Genomic DNA, 12,484 nt, shown 5'->3' with positions numbered 1-12,484 from the left:
TTTTAAAAGGCAGTTTTATCCCTAACTTCTAACTTTTCATCATCTGTGCACTTAATCTTGTTCACAGTGTTATCTTCCCCTTTCATTCTGTTGTCTGCTTTGTTTCTTCAGTTTTTCACACACATCATCTCTCTGACATTTCTGTAGCCTTTATGTCTCTATTTGCTCTCCTTTCAAGTCAATATTCCAAGTACTTTGAAGCACACTGTGGCAAGGTGAGGCTTATTGCAAAGGGGTTTTTAGAAATTCAGAAGCCATTCTCTGGTTTAAAGGTGCTTTCCTTCTGAAATGTCATGAAAAAATAGGAGGAAAAGTATCAGGGACTCCAACATTCCCACTAGTAGAAGTCCAACCGAAACACCAAGCAAAGCAGCCACAGCATGTATGGCCTGGTGAAGACCCATGCAGTCTTTATGGTTGTAGCCTTAAGTCTTCCTGAGGCCCTATGAGCCATGCTTATTTGATTCTGTAGGCCATGTTCTCCAGGTATTCTCCATCCTTCTAAATCCTACATCCTCCACTTCTCCAGAGTTCCTTAAGCTCCATCTAATGTTTGGCTGTGAGTCTGTATAGCTGCTTTGATCAGCTTCTGGAGGAGGCCTCTCTGATTACAAAAGGATTAGGCACTGTTCTGTTAATATGACAGAATACCATTAGGAATTCCTGTTTTTCTGTAGCTACCTTTTGTGGAAGTCTCTATTCATAATCTAACTGGAGCATGGGTTCTAAAGTCTAGGCTGAGGAAATGTGCTTAGAAAGAAGTGGCCTTCATTCTATCAGTCCAGAACTATCTTGGCATCTGGCTTGATTGTGAATTCAAAAATGCCTTTCCCTAAAGGCATTCATCAGTCAACCACAATGACCACAGCTCTCTCTACCTGGCCAAATGTAGAAAAGGCTTCTGGCAGTAATTTGTTAGACAAGTACTGAGGAAGTCTGTAGAGCTTAAGGAACTCATTATGACAGAAAAACTTCATATGCAGCTGTTTTCCATGGGGTGTCAGATTGTCTAGTTTTAATTTGGCAATTACTACTACTATGGTTCATGTTTCTAAGAGAAAAAAGCCAAAACCTTTATTCTTATGAATTAAAACTTCATCTGCTTTCCCATATATTTAAAAGAATTTCCTCATTTCCTACTCTATCATATCCCAGGGAAGATTACCTGCAAAGAGATGCCTGCCTTGGAAGAGGGACTTGGTTTCCTAATACTTTTCAAATAAAGAATCAAGCCTTCATTCTGACTGTTAGCCTGCTGTCCACTTACAGATATTGGTAAGGATGGCTGGTGCTGACTTTGCTTTCGGTGGTGCCACTGGTGACAATGATAATGATGCTTCCTGCATGACCTACCCATTTGAAAAATTAACTAAAGAGTCTTTATATTTAGAATCTTTCACTCTTCGCTCTGATTTCTCAGCAATTTTTTTTTCATTTCTTACATTCATATGGTCCTTCTGCTTCAAGCTCTAGTGAGCTGTGACCATAGAGACACAAACCCAGACATGCATTTCTTTAATATCTTTGTTGTTTGAGTTACCATTTGGAGTAACACTTGCATAAAAATGCAAGTAGTCATTTATTTTGTGGGAGTTGAATGAATGATAAACTTTCTTTATAGTTTAACAGGATTTTCTTTTATTTTTCCATATATGAAAATTTTATTTTCACATATATGTATTAGGATTCTTTATTTATGAATGGGCTGTACTAAGTACAGTATTTATTATGTTATTTCATTACCCAATTCACCTAAAAGTAACAGTAGGACAAAGCTGATTTAAAATGTTTAAGGAATGCACCTCTTTAATCTGGAAATGGATAATATGAAGATAAAATACTAATGTGAATATTTCTGGAGATATTTATTTTTAAAAATTTGTTTCTCTATCTAATTTCCTTTTTAGTTATTTTCTATGTCTTTTGCAACAAACTAACTTTTTAATTTAATGATATGAGAGTGTTTACAACTATTGTGACCATTGACTCTTTTTAAATTTGCTCCTCTTTCATTGATGGTATTTCAACACTGTATTGTGAAGAAGATTTTTTATTTTTTATTAAGTAATTGATTTAATTTTATTAATATGATTGCTTTGTTTGAATGGATATTTTAATACCTATTTTGTGCCTTTTAATAGACAGAAAATATTATAGCATCCCCTGCACTTAAGGCATGCACATTTTGGAATTGCTACGTAGGTGCTCAGAATCAAAATAGTGTATTATTGAAGAATAGTCAGTGTTCTAGGCTGTTCCACATTCTGTTCCACCCCTTTTTCAAATATTAATATTATATCAATTTTTACCTTATATAAAAATTATTTTACCTTATAAATAAATGTTCAACACTAAAGAGGTAACTTAGTCTTTAATCCATGCAGTTGAGCAGAAGGAGATGAGTTCAGACTCCTTGAACAAACAGGTAAATAAGCATTATATTGTATATCATAATCCCATAATGTAATACACAGTTTATATACACTGGTGAACTTTGAGATAAATAACAGACTCTATCTCAAAAAATAGTTGGTAATTAAATGTGGAGTCTATATGAACTTGACCTCTTGCACTACAATACTTTGTGCACAGACTACATCTATGCACACATGAACAAGTACATTACATATATATTTCTACATATGAAATGTAACATATACCCTGTTATTTTAAACAATTGACCTATATATAGGTTTGAATGTCATGATAGCTCTCATATAGAAATCCCTTGCTTCAAAATCACAGAGATTCTCCTGCTCTGCCTTGTACTCCCTACTCCCTTCCATTCTATTGTTAAATACATACGTCTCTAACCCTTGCCTCTTAGCTCACTTCTGTGCACTAAATTTTATTCCATCCATGTAAACTTTATCTAATCAACAATAGGAAATATCTTGCTTATAATGACTTTGAGTACAGAAAGTGTGTATCAAACTCAAAACGGTTTCCCTTGATTTCCTGATATTGTCAGTGTTGGCTATCTTGGAGTCCCATATAAATTTTAGAATATTTTGACAATGGGAGCAAAACTAAAACATCAATAATTTAGAATGAAATAGTCTTAATATCTAATAACTTCTAGAATTTTGAGTATCTTGATAATTCTAAGATTCAAGTCAATGAATTAAAACATTTGAAGTATTTGAAGGTACTAAATATTTTTAAAATGTATTTTAGGATATTTTTTAGATTACTTGGTATAATTTGTTCCATAACCAATACTTATATATAATGGGATTTTGTTTTACATATCTTTAAAAATTAATGATTAATATCGTACCACCTTTTTGTCTGCTTACAATGCAAGTACTTTAAAAACTCTTGTTTAAAATGTTAATTCCTAATCATAGTACTCTCAGAATTGAAATATAGTTTTCACAGAAGATAATTTCAAGTCAGTCTTTGTTTTCTGAATGAAATTAGTACATGAAATTAAACTAATTTGTCCTCTCAGTAACTCAGAAATTTACATAAATGATCAATCCCCAAAAAGTTCACTGGAATTAATGTATATTTTAATGACATTCTCTCTCTGTCTCTCTCTGTCTCTCTCTGTCTGTCTCTGTCTCTCTCTGTCTCTCTCTGTCTCTGTCTCTCTCTCTCACACACACACACACACAGAGAGAGAGAGAGAGAGAGAGAGAGAGAGAGAGAGAGAGAGAGAGAGAAACACTGATATTGATAAAAAGCCCTCAGAAGCGTTAAAAAATTGAAACAGACAACCTTGGGAGGTAGGAGGTGGGGGGGAGACACTCTAGAATGTACTAGAGACCTGGGAGGTGAGAGATGCTCAAAACTCAAAGGGAGGGACCTTAGATAAAATGTCCAACAGTGGTGAGAGGGAACTTGTAGAATCCATCCCCAGTAGAAAGACAGGGCTTCAAGTAGAGGGATGGGGTTGCCATCCCACAGTCAAAAAACTCTGACCCAGAATTGTCCCTGTCTAAAAGAACTGCAGGGACAAAATGGAGAAGAGACTGAGGAATAGGAGTTCCAGTGACTGGCCTAACTTGGAATTCATCTTAAGCCTGGACACTATTACTGATGTTATGCTGTGCTTATAGACAGAAGCCTAACATGGTTGCCCTATGAGAAGCCCAACAGTCAGCTGAATGAGTCAAATGTAGATACTTAGACCCAACCAATGGACAGAAGACAGAGACCCCTGTAGTTGAAATATGGAAAAGCTGGAAGAAGCTGAGGAGGAGGATGACCCCATAGGAAGATCAGCAATCTCAACTAACCTGGATCCCTGAGATCTCTTAGACACTGAGATAGCAAACAGGCAGCATACATCAGCTGATATGAGGCCCTCAACACATATACAGCAGAAGACTGCTTGGTCTCGTCTCAGTGAGAGAAGAAGGAGTAGAAACAATAAAACTTGAATGACATAGGGGACTGCTTCCAAGGCTTTACAATCGTAAGAAATTCTTAACTGGAACTTATTGTAAAGTGTAAGGAACAATGTTGAGAATTTGATAAACATCTGAGATCAAACATATAGGAGAATCCTCTATGTTTCTCCTGTTCCAGTATACATGTGAAATCATAGAGGAGATGTACATGAGTAACAATTTAGGTATATATAGAAAGACTAAACTTGACACTGGTACAATACAGTAGACAACATCAGAACAAGAGAAGAAAAAATGAAGGAGTTTTACAGAGTAAGCAGCAGAGTGGTTTTGAGTTACATCATATATATGACATGTGTGTGTCAGAGGGTGAGGGCAAGGGTGAGGGCGAGAGTGATGGAGGGAGACAGAGACAGAGAGAGAGAGAGAGAGAGAGAGACAGAGACAGAGACAGAGACAGAGACAGAGGGACAGAGAGAGACTGTAATATGCAGAGCCAGTTAGATGACGCAGTCAACAACATGCGTCCTTGGATATGTGAGCACCTATAATTTTTTCTTAGAGTAACATATTAAACACTAGTCATATTAATATTAGCATGCAATCCAAGGATAAGAGGATATGAAGGAGGGCAGTTACAGAAATATCTCCGAATTTTACTGGTCAGGTATGATAGGTTTTAGCAAATTCCATTTTGAAAAACAACACTATAACATTTAATCATTTGTAATCTACACCTGCATCATATTTGATGAGTATTTAAGCATAGTATCCCCCATGAATTCCCCAAATTTGCTATTGTGTATACATTTGTAAATTATATCTAGCCAGCCAAAATCTTAGTATGGCTAAAGAGTCAGAATTTTTCAGGGATGCTTGCTGTGAGATGCTTCTATTTTTCCACTATATGGTCCCATATTCAAGTACATCAGATGCCTTAAATGAATTGATTTGTTATTAAAGAAAAAGAACATATATGTACTTTGAATCAAATAGTGTTTGTGGTGATTAGGGAAGAATTCTCTTGTAGGGAATGGCAGGGAATTTTCCAAATAAATAATTTCTTATATGGATATTAAATACAATTTTATGAATGTCAATTGCATCTGAAAAACAAAATTTATTACCACTTGCCTGCAAATGTGTGTAATCACACAAAAACTTAAAAAGAAAAAAATTAAGAATATATATATATATATATATATATATATATATATATATATGTTTGTTAAAATAAATACCTCTTAAATTACTTTTTATCATTATGACTCTGTGAGATTCTCTATAATTTGCCATATTTGGAACAGGGCTTGAAAAATCATTTACCTTTACAATCCAAGCTGCTTTTTGTAGGGTACTCTAATAGATATAAGCATATTATACAGTGTTACAATTCAAGGATATTATCATAGCATTGGAGGAAATGAACCAAGGAAATCATAAAGAGTCAGTATCATGCTGCACTTGGCTTCCCAGACCCACAATCAAAGAGATGCACACAGAAATTGAGGCTTTCATTTAAATATGCAGAATGTTCCCCCAAGCAGCTTGAAATGTGATCAGCACTCAGGTACTGCTGTCTGGTCTTGTCTATTGTTAATTGTAGGAAAAGATCGGGTAAATTATATTTCTCTTCTATCTTCCTCATCTACTTTTCCTGCTTTTGCTGCAAAACACAGGGAGGAGGGAGAGATAGATGAATCAGCAGCTCTGGTGCACATCACCAAGGTAACCGCAGGCTTTTGCATTTCATGGCTAGGTTTGAGATCTCTCTCCTGATTGGTTCTTAATCCACTCTCCATTTGAATTGACACACTCCTCCAATTAGAGGCAACCAGAGGTAATAAAAATCTCTGCAGCCAGGGTTTTAACAGTCAGGCTCCTGGCTAGATTCCAGGTACCAGCTGGTACCTGATCTAGCCAAAGCCTGATTATAAGCTGTGAAAACAAAGGAAGAGTGCTCCTAAACCCTGTGAGTGTCCAAGCCAGTGAAAACCAAGTATATGCAGGGATTTTCTGATATCCCCCCACACTCCTGCTCTGAGTCACAGGCTCTTGCTTCCTGTGTAGGAAATGTGATCTTGCTTCTGAAGTCAGTGCTTTTGTTTCAATATTAGTCATCCATGTTGCAGTCTTATGATCTTGTAACATCTCTGTGAAACATGTTACAGTTAGGCATCAGTTTCTGACAGAGATCATGGATTTGTGCTGTTCCTTGCACTCCTTTGAGGGATCCACTGTGTAGGACTGCTATGGGAGAGGTAATTTTCACATGGCCCCCTAAGACTCTCTAAGAGCTTTGACATTTATCATTTGCTGATTCTCTGTCACCAAAGCCCTCTGTGGTTTAAGAATTATAAAGCTGGCAATGTTTGTTAATCTCATCCTGCTGCTATCAAGGGTCAGAGTTTTAACTTTTCAATCTGGTTTCTACAGTAATGTTTAAATTGTCATTGCACTTTGGCAAATAAGAGTTTTTATTGATATTTGTCCTTCCCTGTCTGTCCATTTCTTTCTATGAAGTAGGGCGGGAATTGAGATTATTGAAAACGTATATACTTTCTATAGTATCAGGGTAGTATTCTATATTTCCAGTGAGGAAAATTTTCTCATCAGATTTCCTTGATACTCTTTTTCAAGGAATCTATAGTGACTAACCAGTGTCTCCTCATTAGCATTCTATTTTTCTTTAGTTAGTTATGTGTTGTTGTTGCAGTCTACATTTATAGCTGCACAGGAAAAAAAAATTTATGAAGAAGAAGGCTGGTACTATTACAGGCTTTCTTGTCCTTGTATTTTAAAATCTAATTGTGGGGTGAAGCAAGCTCTGTGACAAGGGGAGTGGACCTGAAACAAGAGTAAGTTTGAGACTTGTCCAAAACCCCTAAAAAATCTTATCTTGAGACTTGCAGGAGTAAGGATTGTTCCCTCTCTGTTGTGGGTTTGCATGCTACAATGCAAATATCCATGTGACCCCCACCTCTGCCCTGCGTGAGGTAGTCACACAGCCTCATGTCCAAATTATTGGTTCAAGTACCTAGAATTCCTCTTCATAAAAATAAAGCATGCCTACTAACTCAGCCCCAACCAATAATGTACACTCACCTCAAAAAAATTCTACCTATTCACCAAGGTTTATACAGTGCTGATTTCCCCTATGAAGGAGAGCTGTAACATATTCAACCACTGTTTCAAGATAGGCTGGAATAAAATTAATGATGCTTGTCCAGTTGCAGGTGGGTTTATAGGAACTAGGTTGTCTTGGGTGCCTGGAGGGAGAAATAAATCTCCATTGAGATGGTTTTCAGCAATTTAACCTGTATTTTAACTCTGGGGTTATGTGACTACCAAAAGCATTGTGGAGATTGAGGTTACATGGTTATGTGTGTGTACCATGGCATACAGGTCCAGAAAAAGGAGTAGACATGCCTTACTCCTGTCAGTGTCAAGATGAGATTTTCAGGGTTTGGACAGGTCTTAACATCTTTCTTCCTCTAGGCTCATTCCCCATTCCCTGTCTCACAGCTCACTTTGCCACACACCTAATGTCAAATCAGGAAGTAAGACAAAAAATAACATCCTATAGGAAATTGTCCAGTTACCAATAAACTGTGTACTGTGTACATTCTGTACACTGTGAGATAACAGGAAGTACTACGACATGCACATAACTAGGACTCCTACTTTAATTTTTATGGCTAGAGTACCTACCCTTCATATTCATATATTCATTTAGAAAATGTGATTATTTCATTCCTGTATCTAGGCCATTAAAATGAGGGTCTACCTTGATTTCACTTTATGATGGAAATGCTGTCAGCCCTGGAGTACCTATGTCTGAGAGCATAGGAAATATTTGATGATATAAATGCCAAAAATAAATGTCATCTACATGTTCTTTTGTTTATTTAAATATATAAAAGTTCCATTAGAGTCTTGAGACAACAGAACTGACACATATTGTTGATAGTAGTCCAATATCCTGGCAAAGATAGAGGTCTAGCTGAAGTCAAAGACCAGCTTATAATTGTGTAGTCATTATAAGTATCCCTTGTTCATGTGTAGGACCACAGCTTGTTTCACAGCATCCACTATGAATGGTTTACTACAGACTGTGATTCCAGATCCAGGGCTTCTGACTTCCACTTCTGGCTTCTGTGATTCCTTCCAGACATATGTGTATACTCACAAGATAACATCAACAACAATATCAACCATCCAGACTCCCCAGAGTTCCCAGGGATTAAACCACAAACCAAAGAGTACACCTGGAAGAACCCAGGGCTCCAGCTGCATATGTAGCATAGAATGGCCTTGTCGGGCATCAATGGGAGAAGAGGTCCTTGGTCCTATGAAGGCTTGATGCCCCAGTGTAGGAGAATGCCAGGTCAGGGAGGCAGGAGTGTGGGTGGGTGGGTGGAAGAACACCTTCAGAAGCAGGGGGAGGGGACATGGGATAGGGGGCTTTCCAGGGGTGAAGCCAGGAAAGAGGAAACATTTGAAATGTAAGTAAATAAAATATCCAATAAAAAAGAACTTTCAACAGAAATAAGTTCAGAAACAGATGAGACTATTTGGCTCTTAAAAGTAGCCAGTCTGTACATTCTCTCATTTAGCACTACATTCTCAGATGCTGTGAAACTTTCACACAGCTGACAGATGTAGTATATCATATTTCCAAAGTTGTATTAAGTATAATGACTTCTCTACTTAACAATATGCCTTTGAGATTTGTGTATTGAGGCTCATGATGTTTACAATTGCTCATCACTAAGACTAAAATATTGAGAACTTTTATTTTCTCGACATAGTGACACATAGCTACTTTTTGGAGTTTGCTCTTTTGAAATATACAATCCACTGGTAATTTTACAGAATTTTATTTTTTATCATTCTGGACAATAGATGCTCTATACTTATCTGACTTGAAATAATGTTATTTTGTTGGTTGAGCTGTCTTTTCTACGTGTTATTGTTTCTAAATTTCTTTCTGTTGTCGAAGATACCCTCTTTTATGTTACTACACAGTTATTCATATTGCAGGAATAAGAATGGAATAATGACGGGGGAGTGTTTATTATTCCAATTTGTCATGTGGTGTCTCTGAAGAGGACATGCATGATAATATCAGCTACATGATGTCTTTCATACACACATCCTGACACCTTGTCAAAATTCCTTAAACAAACATGCTCCTTATCGTTTTAGATTGTATCACCTGAGTTTTGTATAGTATTCTCTCTCTGCTCTTTATTTACTTAGCTGAGGTTACAAGGGAATTAGGAAAGGACAAAGAGGAGGATAGAAAACTTGGATTGGGTAGCTTGTACTTGTGCTGAAGGACAGCATCAACTGTGCCAGTAATCTTAGTACATTTATTTTACACATCTCAGTCATAGAGGAAGTTTATTGAACACAGCTCAACAATGAGGCAATGTTATGCCATACAGATGTAAAAAAAAAAAAAGTAGGACTTTAGCTAAGCTATGAAGGAGGCCACTGTAGAAAGTGGATTATATCATGTGTATTGTGACCCCAGCAGAGGTTGCATATCACATATGTTGCCTATCAGATATTTACACTATGATTCATAACTGTAGCAAAATTGAGGTTATGAGGGAGTAACAAAATGATGTTATGGTTTGGGGTCATCACACAGTAAGGAACAGCATTAAAATGTCACAGCATTGGGAAGGTTGAAAACCACTGCTGTATGGTAAGATTCTCATAATGGAATAATCATGGAATCAGTAAGCAGTAGATGACAGTTTTTACATAAAATGTTAATATTCAAACTATTACCAGTGTCATACTTTGCCATCACACTGATCCTCACCTGAAGAAGGTTTATCAAGTCCCATGGGTTGACGTATTGTTTCCTTGACATCATCTTCCCCATAACAAGAAAAATTAATTTAGTCAGATCTTTCCCATCTCTCTACAGTTAAAAAAATATTTGTATTTGTTTTATGAGATATCTATCACTGTGCTCCTGTATGTCTATTGTTTTCTACATTTTGTGTGTTGGTGCAATAATAAATACTGGAGGTTATAAGTCTGTGTAAGCAGGCACCATTTATATCTCTGCATATTAATGTTGAATTCCTGGATAAAATTCAGCCAATTATTTTGGGTAGACTATCAGTGGAATAAGCCAAAAGAAACTCTTAAATTTCAAAATATACCAAAAATTCGTTTTGACTATCTCTGTTCTTGACTTTTTTATACCCCCCAATTTTTTTATGTTTTTCTTCATTTTTATACATATGTCTATGGAGAGATAAATTTCTCTTTTTTAGCTGTTTTACAAGGTTTATAATTAAAATAGTCCTATCAAATAATTTTGGACATAGTATTTTATATGTATGCTTGGCCAGAGTGTGGGTGTATGAATGTTTGAATGTATGAGTCTGTGCATGTTTGTCTGTATACAGTATCTTAATTATTTTCCTTTCCTTCCTCTCTGGTTCACGAAGTGTTAACTAGTTTATCTAGAGAGGCTTCTGGCTGCTTCACTAGAGGAAGGAACATCAGCAATAAATCTTTCACTTAATCCCCTGCTGTTTTATGATGTGGTGCTAAATAGTTTCTGACTTCAGAGGAACTCAGACAAGCAAAGTGATTTAGACTTAAGATAGGAAAATATTTTATTATTTACAGCAGCCCTAAATACCTCATAAGACCAAGTCTTATCCCCACCAATGTTCTTCCCCCTCTGATGCCTCAAGAATAAACAAACAAGAAGCTGGGGCTGGCTCATGACAACCACCATGAATGACAGAGTTTGCTCCCCAAGTCAGTTTCCAACTGTAGCAGAAGTATAGTGAGTAGAAGGATTCTGCTGACATAGAGATGTGAGGTTTGTTTTCATATGGTTTTATGAGGATTTCTCCTGAATAATCTAGGTAGAATGCCTATGCCTGGGAATAAAGCCCAGGGTAAAAAGACTTTCCCTAAGTTGGAAAAAGACCATTGATTTCTTCTTAGTACATGTGGAAATGGCTAGTGTGTACAGTCATCCCTCTATTCTGTCTCTTATCTCACAAGGAGATGCTGGCTCATGAACAGTGAATAGCTAACTGTAGCCACACATGTCTAGGCTGACTGGCTAAAAGAAAATGATCACATTTCTGTTTCTTCATACTGAAGTAGCTTTGGAATTTTCTGATACACCAAAAATAACTTATACTAATTTTACATACATTCATGGTCAGCCCGTATTGAATTTAAATAGTAGATTGCTTGAATGAGTAAGAAGGGATAGTTCTCTACCTATGTAGAAAGTATTTATTGTGTCTTGGCAGTGCTGAAAGGACTTTAATTATGCATCCAGAATCACAGGGATATTAAAGCTAGTCCTTGATATACAGGAATAAAGTATGATCATGCTGTCTTAAAGCATTTTCCCCACAGGGCTGACACATAATTGAATATCTGTGCCTTTAATTTCCTATTGGCTCCTCATAGGATATGATGTAGGACCTTGAAGGGAAGAGAATAGTTCAACAAAGTATGGTCTGTTTGGCTGGATTCCCTTGTAGATAATATGCATTCCCTTGCAGATACACAATCTAAACACATGCCTCTTATCAACTGCAGAATATTTTCTTTCATATTGTATGTGCAAGTTACTGTGCTTGGCTTGCCAAAGAAACTAGGTTCTGAAGATTCACATCATTATTTTGGAAAAATGTAGAAAATATGATAAAATTTACAACAACAACAACAATAAATTTTATGTCCTGAAGTTGTGTCTCCACAGTAGAAAGCTTTGCTGAATATATGAAGCTCTATTCTATCTATAGCATTATTATAATCGATAGGGGAAAATTACATTCTCTAAGGAGACTTAACACATTTCCAACCTTGTGGCTAATTCTAAGATTGCTAAATCCTGGAACTTTTATTTGCATTGGTTCAGAGAAAAATAGTAGATAATATTCTTGCATGATTTATAACTACGTCTGTCAGTCAAGATGTGTCACCTAGTACAATAATGACATGAGAAATTTTTGTACAGAATTAAATTATAAGGAGGGCAAGTGCCTGTCATCCTACACTTGTAACTGTATCAAATTTAACCTTCCTTTGGAGATAAGTAGGGTGTATTCACTTCCATATAAGAA

General features: G+C 36.4%; 1 pseudogene; it reads right to left on the bottom strand.

Annotated features, from left to right (window-relative positions):
- Positions 1-582: 582 nt before the first annotated feature.
- LOC114636385 lies at positions 583-1,357 on the bottom strand (annotated as a pseudogene).
- Between the last annotated feature and the right edge of the window lie 11,127 nt (positions 1,358-12,484).

This window comes from Grammomys surdaster, unplaced genomic scaffold (genome assembly GCF_004785775.1).
Source record: "Grammomys surdaster isolate TR1022 unplaced genomic scaffold, NIH_TR_1.0 123818, whole genome shotgun sequence".
Classification (NCBI taxonomy): domain Eukaryota; kingdom Metazoa; phylum Chordata; class Mammalia; order Rodentia; family Muridae; genus Grammomys; species Grammomys surdaster.
Note: the sequence above shows the minus strand (reverse complement) of the source record. Positions and strands in the feature narration are given on the sequence as shown.